This window comes from Sus scrofa, chromosome 1 (genome assembly GCF_054392235.1).
Source record: "Sus scrofa isolate SSC_HxYL_T2T_F1_AM1 chromosome 1, Sscrofa_HxYL_maternal_Yorkshire_Landrace_v2.0, whole genome shotgun sequence".
Classification (NCBI taxonomy): domain Eukaryota; kingdom Metazoa; phylum Chordata; class Mammalia; order Artiodactyla; family Suidae; genus Sus; species Sus scrofa.
This window is the reverse complement of record NC_139383.1, coordinates 78,726,960-78,753,353: the sequence shown is the minus strand read 5'-3', so window position 1 is coordinate 78,753,353 and position 26,394 is coordinate 78,726,960. Positions and strand designations below refer to the sequence as shown.

The 26,394-nt window shown below is 36.3% G+C and overlaps 1 protein-coding gene and 1 long non-coding RNA gene across 2 annotated transcripts in view; one reads left to right on the top strand and one right to left on the bottom strand.

The window, feature by feature from the left end:
- LOC146406163 (uncharacterized) overlaps window positions 1-24,537 on the top strand; it is a 1,231,956-nt gene extending 1,207,419 nt beyond the window's left edge. Inside the window, exon 7 of the mRNA XM_084963227.1 lies at window positions 20,066-24,537. The gene's annotated coding sequence lies outside the window, so the exon portion shown is untranslated. The remainder of the gene's footprint in view (window positions 1-20,065) is intronic.
- LOC102159376 (uncharacterized) overlaps window positions 1-26,394 on the bottom strand; it is a 63,176-nt gene that overhangs the window by 23,883 nt on the left and 12,899 nt on the right. The gene's annotated exons all lie outside the window — the stretch shown is intronic.

The following is a 26,394-nucleotide window of genomic DNA, read 5'->3' as shown; positions in this document are numbered from 1 at the left end:
TCCATGGCTTTAATTTTTTATGGTTGAAAATCTAGAATCAGTCTATCTCCCGGTACTCATTCATGGAATTTAATACTTCCCTATTTCTGAGGTGTATTACACATGAAACTTATTCTAATGCAAATGTATTTAACCCATGTGAACTTCACTCACAAATCACCAAACATATGTTAGACCATCACTCAGTATATAGGAAACACACGATTTCAAAAAACCCACGACTTTGTATCACCTAGTAGCAAACTAGCAAGATTATTCTAAGATCTCACAATTTTTCACTGGATGCATTGATTTAAATAGAAGCTTTATCACATCAAACCAAACAGATTTTTTCCTTTAATGTATCATGACATTTACTATTTGGTGATTAATCCATTCATCAAAATATAGGATAAGCCATTAACATCTGTAAAATGGGGAGTCTTTACACTGACTGCTTCTAAAAAGGAGTACACATTACCTTGAATTCTAAAGGCTCAGTTTTGTCCCCAAAACACTTGATCCCTTATTTATCTTGACAAATTATTAATAAAAGGAAATAAGTACACAATATGTCTACCACAGTGGGACAACTCATCTTGCATTTCATACTACAATGACTGTTAAAACAACCTTGCACAAATACACATGTGTCTGATGTGCAGCGGGGCTGCTCTGACCACTTCCCCCAAATAGTGATCTGTATGAGAAATAGAGCCTTCCCTTTATATAATTTAATTCATTATGAAATACATCAGAAATGAATGCTTAGCAAGATAAAGAGCCTTTAAGATCCCTGCAAACCTGACCTCACTGAGTGGACACCAAGGCACAATTTGCTCTATTTTCTTTTATTTGGAATGTGATTGATGAGCAAGTTGACTCTACTATACGTGTTATGGCTTCAACTCAGAGCTTGAATAACTACACTTACTCCACCACGTACGTGTGTGTGCATGTGTGTGTGTGTTGAGGGTGGGGGTGAAAAGCCAGCAAGAGCAACACCACACAAGCAGTTGTGAACATACAATAAAACATTAAAGTGGGAGCTCCCGTGGTGGCTCAGTGGTTAACAGATCCAACTGGGAACCATGAGGTTGCAGGTTTAATCCCGGCCTTGCTCAGTGGGTTGGGGATCCAGCGTTGCCATGAACTGCGGTGTAGGCTGCAGACGCGGCTCAAATCCTGCATTGCTGTGGCTCTGGCATAGGCTGGCGGCTACAGTTCTGATTGGACCCCTAGCCTGGGAACCTCCATATGCCAAGGGAGCGGCACTAGAAAAAGGTAAAAAAAGACTAAGTAAATAAATAAATATATTTTAAAAAATAAAAACATTAACGTGGACTACCATAATAAGTCTGTTGAGATGAAGCAGAATAAGCCACTTATGCTGGCAGAATATGATCCACTTTTGTAAGGTCACATTTCTGCAGTTCAAGTACATAGAGGCTTTTGTCTAAAGACAGAAAGGTAAATCATGGAAAGGTATTTCATCCATGGGCTGATGGGTGAAGTTTACAGTCCTGGACCTGGGCTTAAAACGGCCTCAACCATTGCCACAGATAAGCAGCAAGTGCTTAAATATTTTGGAATAATAATTTCCTGGAAGGCCTTGTGAAATAAAAATTGTACATGAGTTTTATACTCCACAAGGAAATACTGAACGGGTATGTGATACTGTCTTTGTCCTCCACCCTGCCTGTTACTAGGATGGGTTAGTGGACAGTTCCTTCTATAATTTAGAGTGTGAGGGTCTTGGCAGTACCCATGGGATGTAAGGGGAAGCCAGGGAGCACCCCTCCTTTGTCAGGACAGAACCACAGCCCTGTGTATGAACCATGAGGTATGGACGCATGCCTGCTAAAATTCTAGACCTCATGAGTCAGGTTTGGGAGCTGGTTTTTCATGAAAACAGACCTCTATGAAAATTTACTTCATAGGCATTATATCTACTTCCAACCACAATTTTTCTTCTTAGTCTTATTCTGGAAAACTTTTGCTTTCACTATTTTTAACAACAACTAGTAAAGCTAACCTTCAGAGTCTGAGTTCATTATCCCAACTTTGTCTCAAATCTGACCAATACTTTCAAGACTTTAGTACATATTAAGTATAGAGTCCGTAAGAGAAAGAGACAGGCAATTCTAAATAATTTCTATGTGAAATCCTACTAAGAGCTTTCATCATTTCCTATGGGCCTAATAGTTTAAAACTATTTAAATAATTGTTTCACTAAGGTAACAAGATAAACAGCTAATGGTGCAGGAACTCTACATTTTTCTTTCTACCATACAACCAGAAAAATTAGGCATATACTATGCTATCTGAAATAGACGTGAAAAATGAATTATTAAAATTTGGCTCATGGCACACGTAAAAAGAAATAGCAATCACTAGACAACAGCATGATGTCATTAAAATAAGGAAATTTAAAAGACATAGAACAAATATTGGTATGAGGAAACAAGTTCAAAATAGGTGAAAGCAGTAAGGGGAAAGTCCAGGAAGTTAGCTTTAAAAGGTTTAGGTCTTGCTTCCTAAATACTACTACAAAGTACTAAGAAGGCTCCCAGACCCTATTCCCCCTTGGTGGTCTCCCAGGTATGTGCACAACAGAGGATCAGGTTACAGGTTAACACCATCACAAATGCTTCTCAGCATCCCCCTACTACTTAATTCTGAAAGGAACACTGACAATTAGAAATAATGATCCTAATGCTAGAGTTTAAAATGAAGAAAACTAAAATTTTTCACTCATACTCTTACAAATGGAATTTGAAATTAGGTTGGTTTCTATCTAAAGTCTTTCTTTTTTCCTTTGTTACAAACTTATGATGTTTATACACAATGTTGCCTGGTTAGATTCTAGAATAAATCACTTTTCTAAAACATTCCTTAGCATTTGGAATAAGGTACTGCTGATCAATAGAAGTTTGTTGTTGGTAAGGAAAAGTGATTCCAAACAATTCTTACTTGCTTACTTTTCAAGGGTGTTGGAGAGATAGCATAGAGGAATGCCTAGAAATCATGAATCTGGACCCCAAAAAGGGCACCATCTTTTATTGCATGCTTTAAAGGGATGTGTGTAAGCTAGCTAGTGGTATAAATCAGTGAATAGAAAATCATTTGAAGACTGAAAACAAAGTATGCTTAATAGGGATTAAAGTGAATCTTGAGAAAATTATTTATGTGTATCAAAGGGTTTAACTTTAGAAGTGCCCAACCTATGTAATATATCCGTCAACTGTTTTGATAAAAATAGTCATAGAGTGCTAATTACATATTATACTGAACAACTGCAAAAATACACTGTATGAAATAGGATTCTGAAAAGAACTCAATCCATTGAAACAATGTGATAGCTCTAATTAAATAAAGCTTAATCAGCAGCAATAAACATAAAGGGTCACTATTTGCTCAAAAAAACCAACTTTATAACTTGGGAAAGAAATGCATTTAGATATAATTAAAAATAAGCTAAAATTTTTAAAAGAAATTATGTGGCTGAGAAATCTAATGCAATCCTTGGATATATTAAAAAAACATACGAGGTAGAAGAAAGGATGATATTTCTAGTCTTTGTATGGACCAAACTACTTCTGGATTATTTCATTATTTGTCTCATTAGCACTTTTTCAAGAGACATGAGTCATCACATTCTCAGGAGCAAAACCTAGGAAATTTAAGGGATCATATGCTATCTCAGAGAACTGACATTTCAAAGAACTGAGGAAGCTTATAATAGATGAGACAACCTAAGGAAAATAGTTTTTTCCATCTGGATCCAGGATATGTAATGCTAGAAGTTGGAGGGAAATGGATTTCTTTTTCCCGTACAAGACAGAACTAGTTACCAACAAGAGCTATTAGAGTAACAGAGGAAGTTTCCTGTGATCACAGAAAATCCTGCTTCAGTATAAGTATTTATGAGTAGGAGAATGAATAAACAATGCTGTATCCATCAATATTCATGATATTCAATATATATTGAATTCTGCTCAATTATTAAAGAGAAATTATGTACTGAAATATATACCAATGTGGATGAATCTGAAAAAACATTATTCTGATTAAATAAGCCAAACAAAAAATAGGACACACCACGCGATTCCATTTATATTCACTCTTGGACTAAGCAAAAATGTTGTGTAGTGATAGAAATCAGAATGATTGCTTCATGTGGGGTTGATGAGGTTGAGTGGGATGGTAATAATACCTCACAGGAATGGGCACAGGGGAACATCCTGGGGTGAGAAGAATGAGTTCTATATTTTGATAGGAATGTGTGTCACATGAGTGCATTAATCAAAATTTAATAACCTATACTTTTAAGATCTGTACATTTCATGATGTGTAAATTATATTCCCATTTTTGAAACTATGAAACTATGATTGAAATCGTCTCTGTCACGTGTCCCCCTCTAGCTACCACCTATTTCTCTGAACCCCTTTAGATACAAACTGAATTTTCTATTCTTTCTGTCCTCAATTCTCTCCCATTATCTCATGAATACTCTCCAGTTGTGCATCCTCCTCCATCACTCTACTGAAAATTTTCAGTCATCCAAGAACCTCCAGCTGAAAACTCCAAGAGCCAGTTCTCATTCTTCCCCTCACTTGATCTACTACGTCAAAGGCAGCTAATAGATCATTTACTTTTAGGACATTTTTGGTGGTTGTCATTATTTTTGCTTTTCCTTCCACCTCCCTAGCCACTTCTTCCTAGTGTCCTTTTCTCCTTGATGTCTACGATTAGCATGTTCTTAGCCTTTTGTCTAACTACATTCTTGCTCCAAATGGAAACATTAACTCCTCTGACTTCAAAAGCCAATTTTATATGCCAATAATTCCCTACTGTATACTTTTAGCTCTCACTTTTCCCAAGAATGTTCAACTCAATTATCTGTTTTATGGAATAGCTCTTCATAGAATTGGCTTCTCGATCTTGAAATGCACCAAAAAGAATTCTTGCCTCCCTATAGTCTAACACGATTGGCTCCCTTTCAATTTCTCCCATCCTGCAAATGTCCTGACCATTCATGATCTGTAATAGAATGCTCTATTATAGATCACTGAGATTCTTATATTAACTTACATTAATTCTATACTAATGACCACTAAAGAATGTTTCTGTTACATCATTGAAGATGGTCATCTTTGACTCAATAGGTTGCTTTGAAAAGAGCACATGTGAAACTAAGAAAAGAAGATCAAGTATATTAAGCCAATAAAGCTCACTCTATCAAACCAGGTCATCAGTGGGGAAAATATGTCTCAGCACTAGTTTTCTTCTACATTACTGCATAACTTGATTTACCTTCATAAAATCCAAGAAGCACTCCAGTTATCAACAGATGACTAAATTGAAAGAAGGGAGGGAAGGACAGTCCACTTCACTCTGATAGTTGGGATTCTATTATCTCATCATCACTGAATATTAGCTACATGTATTTATCCTAATATACTTATTTAGTACCAGACAATAGGCTAAATGATAATTGGCACCGATCATACAAAGATTAAAGGAATCATTCCTTTAAGTAATATTAATGGAAAATGTACCATTTAAAAGGTACTGTTTAGCGTCAAAAAAAATTTTTTTTTGGTCTTTTTGCCTTTTCTAGGGCCGATCCTGTGGCACATGGAGGTTCCCAGACTAGGGGTCTAATCGGAGCTGCCGCCGGCCTATGCCACAGCCACAGCAACATGGGATCTGAGCCGCATCTGCAACATACACCACAGCTCACGGCAACGCCAGATCCTTAACCCATTGAGCAAGGCCAGGGATCGAACCCACAACCTCATGGTTCCTAGTTGGATTCGTTAACCACTGAGTCACAACAGGAACTCCTAGAGTCAAATATTTTTAATATTCTGTATCTATTTTTCTATGGTTAAAGATAGAATGAAGTTGGAGTTTCCACTGTGGCACAGTTGGTTGAGAATCCAACTGCAACAGCTCAGGTCTTTCTGAAAGTTCAGGTTCAATCCCAGGCCAGGGGCAGTGGATTAAAGGATCAGGTATTGCTTCAGCTGCAGCATAGGTTGCAGCTGTGGTTCAGATTTGATCCCAGGCTTGGGAACTTCCATATGCCATGGATACAGCCATTAAAAAAAAAAAAAAAAAAAAAATGAAGTTGTCTTGGACCTCTTGTTTAAGTTGCAACTAGAGGTCCAAGTGGGAAAAACCAAGTAGACAGTTTGATATTGGATATATAGTTTGGGAGTAGAGAGGAGTAAACAGAAATACACATTTGAGAGTGACTTAGGCTAGGTTCCCTAAAAAATAAGCCTGAAGCAAAAGCATTTTTCTTTACTGAGGAGTAAAATCTTAGAGAAATGGTTTTATTGAAGCAATAAAACCAGAAGACCTTCACTGAGCAAGATACATAGAGATGCAAGAATGATAAAGAAAAAGTGCCTGTATAGCTTTAACATTTATGAAACGCCAAGAGAGAGGGAGGAACTGGAGTGGAAGTAAGGAAGAGTTTGAAAGAAGGATGATGGCTGAGATACTGAAATCAGATGGGAGAACACTTTGAGTTAGAATTTTAAAAAGTGCACTGAGCTTGCAAGCTAGAGATTATCTTGGTTTCTTCTGCTCTGATTCTTCTGACCTTCAGATGAACTCATCTAGCTCAAGTGTCACTCACTTGTGCCTTTCTAAAACAAAATAAAAAATGAAACAAAGTAAATCAAAGCAAACTAGAAGTTGTCCTAGCTAATGTCAGACCTTATTCTTGTGGTAGCTTTTATGAGTCGACTTACATTTTTGGAAGTCTTAGCTGCCTGGCATTGCACATCAATCTTGTTACTTGCCCCTACCAAACGGTGGCAGTGTGGCCAGAGCAAACAGATGGGGAACAGATGAACAAAACATAGTCTTCAATCAGATGGTCTTTACAGTCTCGCTGGAAATATAGAAACAAAGCAAGAGTGATGAAGAGTGCTACCAAGGACAATTTTGGGATGATATGGGAATTAACTGTCTCTAATATAAACTGGAAACTCATCAAATTCTTTCCAAATAAAGTAGCACTTCATCTGAGACCTGAAAGAACTGTAAGGATTATCCAGGTAAATGTGATAGAGATAAATATTGCAGGGTGAAGGATCAGCATATGTGAAGGTATTGTGGAGGGAAAGATTTTATCTCATTGAGAAACCAAAAGAGGTTTGGTGTGATTGGAGTATGGAGAACAAGAAGGTGAGGGAGAAAAAGAGGAACATGATATTAGTTATATGCCAAGTCCATGGTACGCTGAGTCCAGAATTGGGCCCTGTATACCATAATAAGGATTTAAGGTTTTATTCTAAGGCTAGAGAAAACTAATGAAGGCTTGTAAATAGGAGATACTAGATGATATCCCTTTTTATAAATGCCTTTGGGCTAGCATTTTGAGAGTAAATTGAAAGACACAAGCATGGATTCAGGAAGATTAGTTAAGAGACTATTACAATACCCTAGGTAGAAGCTGATGGTGCTTGAATTACTGTGGCATCAGTGAAGATAAATATATAGGCAGGTTAGAGATACTTAAGAAATACATTTAAGGAGTTCCTATGGTGGTACAGCAGTAACAAAGCCAATTAGTATCCATGAGGATGTGGGTTTGATTCCCGGCCTTGCTTAGTTGGTTAAGGATCCAGTGTTGCCTTGAGATGTGGTATAAGTCACAGATGTGTCTTGGATCTCAAGCTGCCATGGCTGGCTGTGGTGTAGGCCGGCAGCTGCAGCTCCAATTTGACCCTCGCCTGGAAATTTCCATATGCCACAGGTGTAGCCCTAAAAGAAAAAAAAAAAAAAAAAAAAAAAAAGGACCAAAAAAAAAAATGCGTTTAATAGTGATTAAGGACTGATTATACGTGAGAGTTAAGAAAGGAACAATAATGACTCCTAGCTCCAAGGTTTGAGCAACTGGATATTGAGAGTGACCTATTAAGATAGGAACACTGAAAAAAGAAATGTTATGGATCTGTGGAGGATTTTACTGAGGAATAAAATCCTAGAAAAGGAGGAAGAAGGGGAAAATGGAGATGAAACAGGGAAAGAAAAGAGTAAACATAAGGGAGATATTAGGAATCTGAATAGTCGATTGCCTGCAGATGTCTCTCGAGAGGCCATGTGAACTATTACACTTAGGACAGACCAACCAGGGAAAATTATTTATCTGCTGACTCTGTCTCTTGGCTTCCATTATTCAAAGTCCTCTTATCAAGGCAGCTTGTTACTCCTCTACACTTGTGAGTATAACATCTGTGTTCTCAAGGAAGATGGTAGGAAAGCCAAAAGGTCCTGCAGGCCACTCCAACCAGCAAGCAGGCCTGGAGATCTGCCTTTGCCATCTGGCACTCTGTGCAGAACTCCTCAATCCTTAGTAACTGCAGCTGCAGTGACCCAGGCACAGCACAAGTCCATCTGAGGTGCACAGAAACTGGATCTGTTGTGGAGAGTCTGGTGACTGCATGAATAGCAGAGACATGAGATCAGTGAACTTGCAAAAGAAACAGATATGAGAAGGACCCTGAACAGAGGAGGATGAGACCACAGAGCAAATACTGAAAAGTAAAAGGAAGAGGGAAAAACCTGAGAATGTACTGGGGCCTTCGAATTCAAATGGTATTTTAGAAATACGTAGATTTAATTTAGGAAAAAAAAATTGAACTTAAAAAAATAGAAACCAATGCACAAATAGTGCAAAACAGATCTGTTTAGTGCCAGCTACTAGGTAGAAAATATCACAGAAACTAAATCTGATTGCCTTTTTATGGGAATCGGGTAACAGAAGCACTAAATGTTTTCAAACATTAGGAAGAAAGTCAACTGGTCTAAGAGTTTTCATTAAGGAAAACTGCAGAATGAAATAAAGTTGCCTAGAAACCTAACTCTCCCCATATTTTCATTTCGCAAAAATTCAAAGAGATCACAGAAGTGAGCAGTATGTGGGATCACTCAGAGTACTCAGAGAGAAGAACGAGGTGGAAACACAGGCAAGGCCAAAAAAGGCAGGGTCTGTGAGGCTGCCAATTTTAAGTGTGTGCGCTATCAGTCTACTGAGTTATTCCCAGTACCAGGGGTTTTAAAAATTATTTTCACAGCACAAGACAGGTAAAAGTGATATTGCTCTGGTTGGGAAGTGGTGGGTACCCAAGGAGCTTCAGATAGTGCTATCCTAAAAGTACATTTCTTATATTTTTATCCAAGTCTCCAAATTCTGTGTCTGTCCAGAACAAAGCGCAAACAATTGGCAGGTGCAGTAAATCAATGTGACTAATTTTTGGGAAGAAGTTTAAAAACAGAATTTGTTCAAAGTAAGACATTCACATTCCAAATGGAATTTATTTGTCCAAGAACCTGCCAACCTGATTTGCTGATTGAAGAAACAGTTGATTGTGATGCATAGAGATAACTTAACCAAGATAAAATTCTGCAACATTGCTGTCTTCCAATGCCTAGTGCTCAAGTTGAAAGTAAATGGATAATATATTCCAGCTATTTAAAAACTGGAACCCATTTTCCCTAGAAAACTTGCCGAAGGACCAGGCCTTACACAACACCACAGTGCTAAGCAACTAGACAGAATACAGACAGGTCTCCTACTGAGCTAAATCAACTCAAACCACACTTAGCTTTTCAGAAATGCATTTCACTCCAAAGGAGACCCTCTTGGGAGAAGGGTGTGACTTTGCAGATGCGACTGTGTTTTTCTTCAACCCCTGATAAACCAAAGCCCTCTCTAAAAATAAAAATTAAAAAACAAGCTTCAAATTAGTACCAGATGGGCTATTTAACGGAATAATATGCTCTTTAACAAATGTTCTGACACTTATATCAAATGTGACTTTTAAGTATGCCCAAAATTAATCCTCTAACTCATCAATAGGAACTCACTTTTAAAGCTCTGTTTAATCCTCTATTTGGTGAGGGTGGCAGGTTTACAGAGGTTTAATTCCCTGTGATAGAAAGTGTTCAATTTAATGTCTGGGAGCAAAGGCAGGGCTCCTCATCAAAGACCTGTTAATAACAGGCCAACAAATGAGTGACAGGTGAGGGGAACAATGTAGAGAGGATGGCCAGTAAACCTACTTCATATCCTATTAAGGAAGGAGCAAAGTGGTTGATTTATCTCAGGCTCCCAGGTAAACTTGTGTGCACCTTCCTTTCTGGAATAAAGGGAGTATCTGGTAAATCAAAACATAAGATGTGTATGGAGAAGCTCACAATTAATAGGGTATGTACACTATTTGTGTGTGTCCATCCCATTGGCAATAACCACTCTCTATGCTATCTTGAGCGCTGTAAGCATTAAAATGCTTTTTTTTTTTCTGGAGTAAAAAAAATATGTGAATTTTTGAGAGGTAAATCTTGTTGTCTATTTAGATCTTAGCAATTTGGAAAATATAACTTTTGTAGTGAAGGAACTTTAGGTATCAGTTAATCCAAATGCTGCCCTTCCGTCTTGAAGATGAGAAGACTAAGCCTGAAAGATTCTATACTTTCCCAGCACCTCATCGGTCATAGATTCCAGTGTCCACTTCATTTCACTTTAGGTAATAAAGGTTTCAGGGAGGTTTGTCAAGTAAGCTTTGTCAAAAAAATATATATATATAAATAAGGTATGAGAAGTGAACAGGTGATCTCCAATGACATGGTTTGAGTTAAACACATGCAAAAAAATGTGACAGACAACCTTCCAGTATCTCAGCACCTTTCCCATCTCCCTCCCACTGATGTAGAAAGTCCCCACTCAGGATCATCATTAAGAGGGGCCTGGCTCTTTGGGTACCCCTAAGACTCTCTCTGCAAGGCTCCCACAGCCATGCTATACTCTGGCACTGCCAGTGCACAGCCCCCTTCCTCAGCCCCAGTGCTTCACACTCTTTCTTCTCTCATCAGTTTCACACCTGCTGTTTCCTCTGTTAAAGCTCTTCTCCCAACTCGAAATAAATGGGTCTGTCTCACAATTCAGAGTTCAGAACATGTATCTCCTCAAGGAGGCATTCCTTTACTACCCTTTCAAGTAGCCCCTCTCTATCCTCTTAATTTTTAATACTTATTCTCTGAAATGAAATGACAGCCCTGTTTAGTGTCTGTCTCCCCCATTTTAGTCTAGTTCCATAAAGCCATGAACGTTTTCTATGTTATTTTGCTTTTCCCTCCCATCTTTACTCCCAGCCTATAAAATATAATCAATATGTGTTGAATCAATCTTTGAATGAACAAAAGGATAGGCATTTCATCCTACCTACTCAAATTCTAATTCTACGTGTTTACTTTTGATAGGATTCAGTTTTTCTCTGCCTGAACCTCTTTGGATTCATATAAAGCAAGGAGAGCATTTTGGTTTAAAGCATTGATTCCAGGGGTCAGTGTCCTTGGGTCAGATTTCATATCTACCATCTGATAGCTCTGAGGTAACTTCATCTTTCTTGTTCAGCTTTCTCATTTGAACAGTTCTATCTATCACATGAGATTTTTGTGAGGATTGAATGGAAAAAGTATTTGACTCACTTAACAAGTTTTGGCCCAATGGCTCAAAGTCACTATTCATTTTAACACTATTGCTATTGAATATTCTACACAGACATTCTGTTTCCTGTCCTTAATTGTGGCTATTCTTGATTCCTCTGATTATTCCCTACCCCACAGTCAATGCAGCTCTCTTGCCCTCCAAGGCTCCTGAAGTTCCAGCATGCTACCACTACCCCAACACCCACCTTTAAACTGGAAGAAGAGATTAAATACTGCCTCATCAAACCTTGGAATTAAGCCTATGAAATGGATATCTCCATTATACTTATATTCATAAATGAAAATTGAGATATGGGAGAAATTTTAAGCCAATCCTCCAAGGTTATACAGTCAGTAAATATCTGAGCTGTGATTCAAATCCAAATCTTCAACCTAATATTAATTGCACATTTCTTTGAAGTACAGTTTCTTTGCAATATGATCCTGTGCGTTTAATGTCAGTAACACTGAACACACTACCCTTGATGCTTTTGCTATGTTGACCCAGTAAGACCGTAAAGATTTTTCAGAGCATAATGATCCATCTAAAGTAGTGTTGCTCTTCAGAGGAAAAGGAAAATTGAGTCTTATAAAAAATTTGCATATGTAAAATAGAAATGATTTTGTATGAGGAGCAAAGTTTACAAAGGCCAGATCTAACACAAATTTCTCAAATTAATTGAATCTGTCAAAACATAGCTGTTTGATGCTGAATGCCCATGACTGTAACCTTTCAAGAAAGTGAAGGCTTTTTTTTTTTCAGTTGCTATTTTTAGGTCGTGAAATAAATAGAAAAAGACATAAATATGCAATTTGAACCTTCTTTTAAACAAAGTCTTTAGTCTACATTTTCCCAAAGGTTTTTCTCTTATGCAAATGAGTTAAAAGTTCTTACAGTTATTAATAATATCATTATATAAAAATGAGATGCAATACTTACACTCTGCAACTGAGTTTCCTTACATTCTAACCACCTTTTTATATTATGACATTTGCTAAGATTTTCTGGAGAAAGAGCTTTTGTGCAAAGAATCTAATCAGAGGAAAAGCTAAGCTTATGCTTCCTATGCAAATTTAGGGAGATGGAATTCATTTTTTATGGTAAGAATTTCTCAATTTCTGTTAAACTATGTTCCAGAATAATTGCCTACAGGTAAATTACTGCATGCCCGGCCTGTTTTTCCAGTGGTTCTCATTATCAAACTGCAAATGTATTTCCATGGAAAGTATGTGTTCCTCCAGGAGGATAAAAAAATTGTATCTAAAAAGGCATGAAAAAGAATTAGTTATCATTGATAAAATACTAAAAACACTTAAACTAGAAATACCAGAAAGGATGAATTAAAGATGTTACAAGATTTAATAAAATGTGAACACTGCATTTTCTAACCCTTATGTCATTAAAATCTGCAATGTAGCTTCTCAGTTTTGGCAGAAAAGTGCTAAGAAAGATATAATTAGATCAAGTCAACCATCCCTGATGTTTCCTTTGCTTCACTACTCTATAGATATTGTGTCAAAAGTTAGGCAAAAGCTTTACCGCTTTTTTTTTTTTTTTTGCCGTACTTCTCATTCTTTAAGCATAGGACAAATGGTCATTGGTGTTTGTATCAGGAACCTGTTGCCACAATAATGCTGTGTAATAAAACACTCAAAATCTCAGGGCTTAAAACAATAGCAGTTTATTTAGCTCATAAGTCTCAAGTCAGCACTTGAGGCTAGGGGTCAGCTGAGAAGTCTAGTCTAGGCTGTAGGTCAGATGGGTAAGATGACCTTGGCTGTGGCAACTGAGATATAATTTGACTTGAATCTGCTCTGTACATCTTGTTCTACAGAAGGCTGGCCTGAGGATATTCTCAGCATGAACTCCAGATATTTTCTCATGGAGATTCCAGAAAGGCAAGCTAAAGAAAAGCTAGATAAGCAAGAGGAAACCACCTAAAAACAGTGGCTTAAAATAAACCTGTTTGTCATTATTCATGAGATTCCCAGTCTGCTGGGTAGTTCTACTGAAATGGGCTGGATCACGAGTGTTCAGTCAGAGGCAGACTATGTACTTAATGGCTTTAACTAGGAGATCTGAGCTCTGTTCTTTGAGCTTTATTCTCCAGAAAGTTGGCAGGCATGATTTCATGGTGATTATAAAGGAAAGAAAAAGGATGAAAACAGGCAAACATTTTTCTGGGTTTTCCTGTTTTTTAAAAATCACATTGGCCAAGGCAAGTGAGATATTTGAGCCCAGAATCAAGATCTGTGGCAGAAACTACAAATAAAAAACTGAAGAAAATAATAAAACTGAGAGCAGAGAATAATAGAATTGAAAACAAAACAGCAAAAAAATATGTCCCTCTTGAACATAGATGCAAATTCTTTAATAAAATATCAGCAAATTGAATCCAGAAATACATTAAGAGTATACTACAAAGTGAGATTTATTCTGAGAACATGTATGTTTCAAAATTCAAAACTCAAACCGTACGCCTCACCATAACAACAGACTTTCAAAGAAAACCATGTCTCAGTAGATGAAGAAAAAGTGTTTGACAAAATTCAATATTCATTCGCTAGAAAGGAAAAAGGACAAGCAAACTAGAAATTAAACACTACTTCCTCAAATTTATTAAATTGTATCTATACAAAACATACAGCTAACCTTAAAGGTGAAAGAACGAATGACAAGACCAGGTTTTTTCTTATCTCTTCTGTTTAGCATCATACTAGAGGGAAGTGAAAAAAAGGGAAGGAAAAGAAATAAAAGTCAAACTTATAGGAAAGAGGAAATAAAAGTATCTTTGTTGTCAGATGGTTATTTTCTACATCGAAAATCTTGCAAAATCTTCAAAAAAGTTATTAGAAATAAAAAGTTGAGTTCAGCATGGCTGCAGATTTTAACATCAAGATGGGACGATCAAGTATATTTTAGCATACTAGCAACGAATATTTGGAAATTCAGCAAATATAGTCATGGTAGGACCAGAAACATCAAGTCCTTAAAAATATAATTCTAAAAAGCATATATTAGACATTTATGAGAAATAAAATATAGCTAAATAAACAGAGCTGTACTATGTTCATGAGTAGAAAACTCAATATTGTCATCTTTTAAAAAATTACTTTTCACATTTAATGTAGTGACAATCACAATTCTGCTTGATTTTTATAGAAAATGGATGGCTAATTCCAAAATTTAGTTGTAAAGCAAGACTCTGAATAGCCAAAACAGTTTTTGGTAAAAAAAAAAAAAAAAAAACGAACAAACAAAAAAACACACACACAAAAAAAATAAGGTTAGAGCAATCACTGTACCTGATTTCAAGATTTACTATAAAATCACAGTAATCAAAAGAGGATGGAATTAGTAAAAGAACAGATGGGTAGATCAACTGAAGAAAATAGATGGTCTACAAATAGACACACATATGAACAATTAATTTTTAACAAAAGTTCCAAGGTTATTCCATGGAAAAGATGCTCATTTCAACAAAAGGTCCTTTTTCCCCCCCAAGAAAAAGAAATTTGACATATATTTTAAGCTGATTAATTAACTCTGAATGGGCCATAGACCTAAATATTGACCCTAAAATGAAAACTCTTCTCAAGGTAAATATAGGAGAAAATCTTTGTGGCTTTGGATTAAGCAAAGATTTCTTAGATACAACACTAAGGCATGATTTGCAAAAGAAATGTTTAATTGTTTTCATTAAAAATTTCACTTCCAATAATGTGAGAAAAAGAATACATACATATGAAAATCACAGTGATATATCATCATACAGGTCAGAATGGCCATTATCAAGTCTACAGTGATAAATGTGGAGAAAGTGAAACCCTCTTACACTTTAGGTGGGAAAGGTAAATTGGTACAATCACTAGGGAGCCCAGTATGGAGGTTCCTTAAAAGACTAAATATAGTCCAGCAATCCCACTCTTGAGCATATATCCAGGGAAAACCATAACTCAAAAAGGTACTTGCACTCCAGTGTTCCTTTCAGCACTATCTATAATAGCCAAGACACGGTAGCAATCTAAATATCTATTAACAGAGGACTGGAGAAAGAAGATGTGGTACATACATACAATGGAATATTATTTAAGCCTTAAAAAAATGAAATAATGCTATTTGCAGCAACATGAATGGACCTAGAGATTACCATACCAAGTGAAGTCAGAAAGACAAGTGTCACATGATAAAGATTATATGTGAATTATATAAAAAAAAAAGATACACATGAACCTATTTACAAAACAAAAAGAGACTCAGAAAACAAACTTCTGGTAATCAAAGGGGCAAGGCTTGGGGGAGGGATAAATTAGGAGTTTGGGATTAACGTATATACACTACTATATATAAAATAGATCAACAAAGACCTTGTATAGAACAGGGACCTCTGGAGTTTCAGCCATGGCTCAGTGGTTAACAAATCTAACTAGGAACTATGAGGTTGCAGGTTCGATCCCTGGCCTCACTCAGTGGATTAAGGATCCTGCATTGCCGTGAGCTGTGGTATAGGTTGTAGATGTGGCTCGGATCCAGCATGGCTGTGGCTGTGGCGAGCGGCTACAGTTCCCATTAGACCCCTAGTCTGGGAACCTCCATATGCCACGAGTGTGGCCCTAGAAAAGACAAAACAAACAAACAAAAAAAAAACCCAGGGCCCTCAGTATTCTGGAATAACCTTTTTGAGAAAAGAATTTGAAAAAGAATTGACATATGTGTATGTGTAACTGATTCACTTTGCTATACATGTGATACTAACAACATTGTAAATCAACTCTACTCCAAAATAAAAATTTAAATTAAAAAAAAATAAAACTTTCATTCTTTCAGACATTTTATGGAAAATAAGACAAGCCACAGACTAAGAGAAAGTATTTCCAGAAAACACATATGATAGAGGACTGGAATCCCAATTAAATGAAGAATTCTTAAACCCCAATAATATTAAGATAAGCAACTATTTCCCTAAAATAAATGTTGACCAAAAGATTTGATCAGACTCCTGACAAAAAAAGATAAATACGCAGATGACAATTATACACATAGATTCATGACATCAATAGTCATTTGAGGAATGAAAACATTACAACTAGATACACACCTATTAGAATGATTAATGCTATTTTTAAATTTTATGGCCACACCATGCATGTGGAAGTTCCAGGGCCAGGGATTGAATCTGAGCAACAGCTGCTACCTATACTGCAGCTACAGCAATGCCAGACCATTTAACCCACTGTGCCAGCCCTGGGATCGAACTCGCACCTCCACCACAACCCAAGCCCCTGTAGTTGGATTTTTAACCCACTGCAACACAGAGGGCACTCCAATATTTTTTAAATGTCAGTATTAAATCTTGTTGAAAAAGGAAAGGAACTAGATCCTGCTTACACAGCTGGTAGAAATGCAAGATGACATAGCTACTTTTTAAAACAGTTGGAGAGATTTTTATAAAACATTGACTCCATACAACCCAGCAATCCCTCTCCTAGGTATTTAACAATACCAAGAAAAACATTCACAAATATTTTGTATATGAATATTTGTTTTATTCCCAATTGCCAAAAACGGAAAACAAACTGTATGTCTATCAACTAGTAAATAAACATTTTGTGATGCATCTTTACACTCTAGTACTATTCAGCAAGAAAAGTGAATAAGCCACAGATACATGAAGTATCATGGATGAATTTTTAAGGTATTATTATGCCAAATGAAAGCAGCCAGACTCAAAATGCTCCCTATTATATGGTTCCATTTTATACGACATTCTCAAAAGAGACAAATTCAGGAAGAGGAAACAGCCCGGGGGTTGCCAATAGGCCTAGGGGAAGGTGACTACCTACTTGGGGCACGTGCGAACTGGTTGGCATCATGGGAATACCTGTATCTTGATTGTGGTGATGGCACATGATTTTCTGCTTTTGTCAAAATGAACACAAATGTGAATCTAAAAGGAATGAATTTTACTGTGTAAATTACAATCCTAACTTATAGAAAAAAAAATCTATTGAATGTTCTATACTATGAAACTGTTTATGTCATTTGAAAGTAAATGCTGTTCCTGTGCCAGGATCATAGATCTATACAACAAATTCTTTACTTTTTTATTTTTAATGGCTGCACCTGCAGCATATGGAAGTTCCCAGGCTAGGAGTGTAATCAGAACTGTCACCGGCCTACAGCACAGCCTGCAGCAACACCAGATCCTTAACCCACTGTGTAAGGCCAGGGATCAAACTTGTATCCTCATGGAGACTATGTTAGTTTCTTAATCCACTGAGCCACAATGGAAACTAAAAGCCACAAACTATTTATTTCAATTTGTCTAAAACAAAATCTTCAAAGAGAGAATTCCATCCATTATTTGAAGCAAGTAAATGCAAAGCTTCTATTATAATTCATGAATATGTAAATTAGCTTTTGTTGACTAACTGGGTCCTGCAGCAGCTTTTCTCATGGGCATATAAGTAAAAGGAATAGAGTTAATCTATTTTGTAATAAATTGTCCTAGTGACCAATAAACTTTTAATAAATATTTAGTTTATGGCCATCTAACCATCAAATTGATTAAATAAGGAAATAATAGAGTATCGAAGCTATTATATGTGGTAATTTGAGGACTATTTACCCTTTTCCACTTTATCCTTAAGGATCTGAAATCTGTCAGTACATCTAATTGGAAATACTCAAGGTCAGTGCTGGCCTTAATTGATGAGCATAGTTATCCTTTTCATTCCTTTACATTTCTTTGTTTTGCAGTACATGATCAGAATCAAGTACATCAAACTTAGAAAGTTAAACTATGAAGACGATAAAAAAAAATTATCTGTAAGAAGCTAGTTTCCTATTTCAGCAACAAGTGTTTTAGAATAGAAATTTAAGGCTAAGCAGATAGTTAAATGAAGCCCTACTGCAGAAAACACCCCTAACTTTAGCTATGAAAATTAAAATTTGGGTTAAAGTACAACTTTATACACTTTTAAGTTCAGATATATAGAGAGAAAATTATTGCTAGCAAAATACAGGATAGTCATAAATCACGGGATTTTCTCACAACTGACAGTGTGTTCAAAATGGTTGTAAGATGGCAAAAGTCAGTGGGCATGACTGATCTGCACGGCAAAACTGCCCAAGACGATAATGAGAAAGGCTTGTTCTGCTCTTTCCAGGGCTTTGATAATCCATGCAGAACCAGGACAAGCATATTTGCAGGTTTTGAATCTGATTTACCACTGCCTTCCTGATATAGCTGCCCAAATGAGATTCATGTAACCACAAGGCCATCTGTAAATGTAAGCTTACATTCCATTCAGCCCCTGGTGAGACAGCTCTGTGAACCTCACAGCCCAAGGCCCATAATTAATCTCATTATAATCTTTTGGTTAGATTTAACAACCTGTCCCTTGACTTTCAGAACTTTTTTCAGAAATGTGGAAAGTTTTTCTAACTGCCTATGTCAAAGCAAATATTTTGACCATCAGACTTAACTTTATAATTTTACTAAGAATATTTGTTAATTTAACTTTATAATTTTACTAAGAATATTTTTTAATTTAACTTTATAATTTTACTAAGAATATTTATCAAAGACTTCATCTGACTTCTGTATTTCTTCCAACTGCAAGGTCCTCTCTATTTATCTTCTTTCCACATTTTCAAATAAAAATCACTCTGAGTAGAAGAACATACAAATTAAGCAATGGTCTTTAATAAGACTTTCCATTCTAAGTCCAGTGACTCTGACCCCACAGAAATCCTGACACAATTCAAATCTTTAAAAAAGTACAGATGTGATGCCCCTAACCTATTGGAACAAGTGGAACAGATGTTTCTGGGGGCAGGTTAAACTTTAAATATTTTCATACCAACCTTTAAATATTTTCTCTGATAGGACCAAAGGACACAAGGACTTAAAAAAACATTGGAAAGTTCTTTGTGTTTCCCAAATTGAATGATATCATCTTAATTGTTTGCCATATGCCTGTTAAAATTTTTTTATAGTATACAAACCCAAAGACCCCTTAATTATCTGTGAGAACGGTGTTTTAAAAAATGAATGCAAGAATAGTTGAGTAAAATAGAAAAGTTGTAGTCCTAACTTGCACAAAAACAATGAGATCTAGATAATATTAATACATGAAGTTTACAAAAATTTCTATCATTGATAACAAGTTTATCTCCATGCATAGTGCACTAATTGCATACCAAAGTGCATGTCAAGTAACTCAAAAAGTCAGCAAACTATCATAATAGGCATTAGGGCATTTGCATATTTATTCTCTGAGTCATAATGACAGCTATAAAAACAGGATCTATGCAGAATCTGGAAAAGCAGTAAATGGCTGAGGAGCAAGGGTATGTTTTAATATACATGTTATTAGTGGATTTAGCTATGAGGCATGTTCAGTTAAAACATCTGTTTCTCAGTTGCACTCTATGCAATGGTATGATTATTAGCAGTCTTGTTACTTCCAAAAATATAGTTTGTTATTAACTTTGATAAGTATATAATTTCACTTTGCTCTTTCCACATGTGCTGCTGACATAGGATGTATTGTTTGTTTCTATTTCAGTTTGGCACCACTCCCTATTGTTTTGGGTGAACAACTAAGTTCACATTTTGAATGTTTCCCATGTGGATTATGAAGCACGCAATTGGAACTCAAGACGACTTCCAGCAGATTTTTGCAATATTGCAGAGTCTGCGAAGAAATAGATAAATACAAGGAATATTGGCTCTGAAGAATACTTAAGATGTTTACCTCAAAAGTAATATATCATCTTTTTAAAAATTTTAAATGGTTATGAAATATATAGATGAATAGAACATGGCTGGAGTGCATTCTCAGGGCTCAAGGAGCTGTGATAAGAAAATCCATGTAGTCCATACCAACACTCATATAATTCTCATCCTAAAATAATAAATATCAGAAGTACATGGTACCTAGAGAAATGGGTTTCAGTTAACTTAGTTTAAGCATTTTTCTTTAACACATAAGAATACTTATTAATTACGCTTTTCATGGAATGCCCGTGTATGGAGGAGATAGCTGTATTGAGTGTTAATAGCGCAAATGCTACACGATAAATTTGGGAGTTTCATTCTTCCCAGAGCATTAGGAAAGCTGTCCTAAGTGTTCGGTAGCCTAAGACTTGGCAAAGACCATGAATTAGGCAGAGAGGTTAAGGGCAGAGGAGGGAGAAGAAAGTACTCTGCGCTTGACAGTGAGATTAGCACCATGGGTTAGAGTTGAAGTAAGGCACTCGAAACAGCGGTGTAAGGGAATGAGGTAACATGGTGGTCAAAGGTGATACTAGATGGAACGACAGGGGACATGTATGCGTGCCTCTCAAATCAGTGAATTATTTAGAATGTAACAGGGTCTTAAGCAGCAATGAGAGGAAGGCACTGAGCAGAGCATAACATGATCAGTGACTTGTGAAGAATAGATTAAATTGAGACAGACATGAACTGAGAGCAACAAATTAGGAGCGTATTTCAGGCATCCATTCAAAAGATAGGAATGACTTAGACTAGGTTGGTAGCAGGGGGATAAGTAAAAGTGGATATATGATAGAGGATCTGCAAGATTCATTGACTGAACTTGAGGGTAAGTTAGAGGGAATAAAATAATGATGATTTCTGGGATTCTTTGACTCCCAAGACTCAGACAGATGCTTTATTACTTTTCTACAGCTGCACAACAGATCATCAAAAATTTAGTGGCTTAAAACAATACCCACTTATTCATTCAGTTTTATGGGTTAGAAGTCAGGCATGAAGTGGCTGCCATCTCTTCCTGGGGTATCAAAGACTAAAAATCGAGATGTTGGCTATGTTTGAAGTCTATCAAGAAAAATCCTCTTCCAGGAGTTCCTATTGTGGCTCAGCAGTAACAAACCCAACTAGTATCCATAACGACGTGGATTCTATTCCTTGCCCTATTCAGTGGGTTAAAGAGCCGGTATTGCAATGAGCTGCAATGTAGGTCACAGATGTGGCTCAGATCTGGCATTGCTGTGGCTGTGGTGTAGGCTCAAAGTGCTGTGGGCATGGCCATAAAAAAAAAAAAAAAGCAAAAGTCCTCTTCCAAGCTCATTCCTACTGGTGAGTAAGTTCTTGGATATTGTAGTACTGAGGTCTTTTTTCCTTGCTGATTATTGCTCTGGCTGTGGCCCTCAGCTCCTCAGGATATCCACTGTCCTTGTCATGTGACCTTATCTTCAAGCCAGCAATCTCTCCCATGCATTCAAACTTTGACTTGTTCTCTGCTTTAAAAGAGCTGATGTAGCAAAATCAGGCCCATCTGAATCATCTCCCTTCCTTCAACTCAATGGTGCCATATAATAGAAATCAATCATGGGACTACAATCTATCATGCTCACAGTCCCAGGTATCATATAGGGCAGTACACTGGAAGGAAAAACTCTTTAAGAGTTTTGCCAGCCACAGGTGGTAACACCAATGAGATGATCGACACTGAAGTGGCAAGAGGTAGAGAAAAGAAGCCGAGTTCAGGTTTGGAAAAGACGGGTTGAGGAACCAGTGAAGATTCAAATAGAGATGTAAGTGCACCATTGGATATATGTCTGGCCTAGAGTAAGAGAAATGAGAGTAGTCATCAGATAGTCAATAACTGAACCTATAAGAATGGATTCCAAAGGCTGATTACCAAGCCTGGAGAAATTGCCCTATTGAAGGAATGAACATACACCAAAAATTAGTTCCCCAGAGGAAAAAAATCAGCAGAATTTGCAGACATGAATTCCAAGGAGAGAGATAACTCTAGGAAGTTGGATTTATCTGTGTTAAATCTTTCTGAGAAATCTGGAAGGAAAAATAGTCAAAACATCCTCCTGGGGATGTGGTGATATGGATTTAGGGGTTACAGCAGACAAAGTTGTTTATATGAAATGGTGGATTCAAAATCCAAACTGTTTGAAGAATTGGAGGAAGGTGAAGTCCAAAAATTTAGTCTATGAGTTTTAGACAATTCTTCAACCAATTTGACCATCAAATAATGGTCCGTAAGTGGAGATTTTGTTTATTTGTTTCTAAGATGGGGGGGAGGGGACTTGAGCATATTTAAGGTCAAATAAAATGAAAGTAATTCAGTACAAGAGACCTGAAAGGGGAAAGACCCTGAGGTGGATTTCTAGAATACAGATGGGAATTAAATTCTTCTGGAAACACCTCTATCATCTTAATTGGCTAAGGAAGGAAAGTTTGGTTGTAGAACTTGGAAGATTTGTACTTCCAGTATAATCATGAGGATGCTCCAAATTCTAAGTAAAAAAAATGGGGGGGGCGGATTTGAGTGTGATTAAAAAAAGAATGAGGCCAAAAGCTAGAGGAGAAAATTTAAATTTGCCTTTGTGGTGAATGGGAGAAGCAGCTGACTAGAGAAATAACACAAGATTGCCTTATAGCCTTGTTTGCAGACCTAAACAAAGTCAGATTAATGGAGGAATCATTCCGTTTATACATTCTCTTACAGCTACAATTCCTGGAGCTATTGATGGATGCTAGCAAATGTATTCATCAATCCAAGTTGGCACTTTTGCCAAGGAGCCAAGACAGAAAGATGGTGGAGAAAGGGAGTGTTCAATAATCCCAAAAAAGTGGTTAATTTTTTTTTAAGTATAATGAAATCCATAACAAATATGAGAGAAGACATGATAGGGACATGCTAATGGAGAATACACAGAGAGAAAGTAAAATCATTTCAGTAAGACAAAAGGGATGCTTTAGAGGGAATAATTGAGTCATTCCATCAAAAAGAATGAAAAGTTACAGTGAAAGGACTGTAATGCCTGCATCAGTGATTTCAGACATTTACTTTCTACCTTGTAATTGCATTTAAGCTTTTTATACCCTTCATTCTATGTATCTTTCAATACTCACTGAAAGTCCTTTTATACCATAATTTTCCTCTTTTAGTTGGTAATTTTCTTTCATATAACAGTTGACTGAAGTATATATTCTAGTCATGTTTAAAATTATATAGAGCAAGAATACATCTATAGATAAATACATAGAATTTATTTATGATGTATACATATGTGTATCTTACACCTTCTAGACACTTTGCCAGATACTTTATGTGCATTTTCTCATTTCATCTTCAAAGATATATTAATTTTACACACTAGTTAACTAGAGAGGTTAAGTTACTTGCTCTATAGTCTATAAAGCAAAAAGCACAGAAAGAAAAGAACCTCAAACAGATCTCAAATTCTAATTTCAAATTTTTTCATCCTAAACACTAAACTGAATTTGTGTATGTAAGCTTTGGGCCTTAGCATAGTTGAATGTCTTTCTGTTCTTTTATGAATGACTTAAAAATTGACTGGCATATAATCCGCAAAATACTTAAACATTTTTCAGTAAGTATTGTGGAATAATTGGAATGATTCATACACAGTTTCCTATTTTGAGGTCCTTGAAAAAGGATGAAGAATAGTGTTTTAGCAATGATTTGGAAAATCGACAGGACTCAGTGAAAAACTGGTTATATCTAAATATGATTCAAAAGCAAATGCAGGATCTCAAGCTATAGGAAAGCTGATATAGAATGGAGTTAACCATCCCCAGTTTCATCTATCCCCAGTTTCACCCAAACCCTTGGCTAAGTCCAGTGGTTCTTCACAAATCCCTGTCACATCACCCTCCCACACCCCAAGATTGCTTCCCCTCCCAATATTCACTTTTCTCTTCAAACACCTATTTCGTTCTTACTCCTCACTCTCACTCTCTCATTGGATAGCTCTCATCTTATTTCAAAGAAAAGAAAGTCATCAAGACTGGTTTATCTCTTTGCATCTCTCTAAATTTACTCGTTGTAGCACTTGTTCCTACCTCTTCCTTTCTGCTTTAAATGAGAGTATCACTATGTTGTGCAAAGTTACTATCTCCCAGGAGTTATGAATTTCATTTCCTATTGTATTTTGGGTTAATTGCACTCCCTTATCTCCACTTTCTCCCCACTAAATTCCAACTCCTTGCCCTCAGCCTATCAAAACAGAAACACCACAAAACAAAAAAGCCAAAACCCACCCAATAAAGGAAAAAAATCTTACAGCGTCTCCTAGCCTCCATATCTCACCACCATCCTGTCTTTCTGTAAGGTCTCTGCGGCACTGTAGCATAGGTGAGAATGAACAGGTTTCGAAGGCAGAACAAATAATGTTGTTGGTTTCCCCCTAATACACGAGCATTTTCTACTTTGTCATGTAGCTTTCTGAGACTCCATTTTTTAATCTTCAAAATAGAAATTATATATACCATTCAATAGCATCTTCTGCAAAGCTTAATGGAAAATATGTTGCTCTCTTTTTAGAGCCTTTTAAAGTAGAAGGTAGATAAAGGAGTAGAGATTAGTAATAGTTTTTAAAATGATTTTTATTTTTTCCATTATAGTTGATTTACAGTATTCTTTCTTAGCCAGCTCCCTATATCTTCATTGACAAAATTCTTGAGAAAGTAACCATTGCCATCATTTTCTGATTCTTTAATCTCCTATTCATTCCTTATTTAAATTCTTTACACTTTGGCTTTTGACTTCACCACTCTGCAGAAATTACTAAAAGGTCATCAACCACAGTCTGATATTTAGATCCCAAGATCTCTTTAATACTCCATTTAACTCTCCTTCAGCTTTTGCCTTTCCCCCTGTGTTCCATCCTCTATCTTCATATAATTTTATTTAGAGGATCTAAGACATCTCTTTAACTTCAACAGTTTCAATAACTAAATCTCCATCTCAAACCTCTTCTCCATCACACTGGAAACTCTTATTACAGATTAACTATTAAGTATCAAACACTAATTCAAAAATGTCCAATAAAGAATTCCCCATAAAACCTAATTCTTCTGAATTTTTAATTTTTTTTTGCTTTGCCCCAAGTCACCATTTTCCAAGCAGTAAACCATGTATTTCCCTCCAATTTCCTCACTTATTACTATCCTCTGCCAATTGCGACTTAGCCATACAAAGTCATTTTTAAGTATAAATTAAGCTTGTAAATTTATTATGTTCTAGCAGATTGAAACCTTGTCCTGGGCAAAGTTTCCAGTAAACACAGTGTTGTAACCCCAAATTCTAGGACAATACCTACAACATAATAAATAACTGAAAATCAAACCAACTGATGTATAAATCAGTTATCATTAGCTAACAAAATTGATTTAGTACTCCTAGTCTTTCTAGGACGATTATACACTAAAACAATTTTATATTGAAATAAACACTTGATTTCATGTCCATTTTTTTGTTGAGAAACGCAAATTGGAATATAAATGTGTATATTTTAATAAAATATATGCTTCTCTGAAATTAATCGAAGTTGTCCTTTTTCATTTCCTCTAAATAGGAAAATTTCCTATATATAAGATGAAGATATTTGAGCAAAACTGACATTTAAAATTAAATGTTGGAGTTCCTATCGTGGCGCAGTGGTTAACAAATCCGACTAGGAACCATGAGGTTGTGGGTTCGATCCCTGGCCTTGCTCAGTGGGTTAACGATCCAGCGTTGCCATGAGCTATGGTGTAGGTCACAGATGTGGCTGGGATCCCACGTTGCTGTGGCTCTGGCATAGGCTGGCAGCTACAGCTCCGATTAGACCCCTAGCCTGGGAACCTCCATATGCCATAGGAGCGGCCCAAGAAATGGCAAAAAGACAAAAAATTAAAAAAAAATTAAAAATAAAAAAATTAAATTAAATTAAATGTTACTACATGAATGAAGTGAGTTTTTTGTTCATTGATTACCACTTGTTTGGTGAAGTCCCTGAATTTTCATACATCTAACATAATTTAAATATATGGAAATCCATTAAGCCATTCAAGGACTTGTTAAATTTAGGTACCTTCTTTAGGTACCTTCTTTATTTTTCCTAA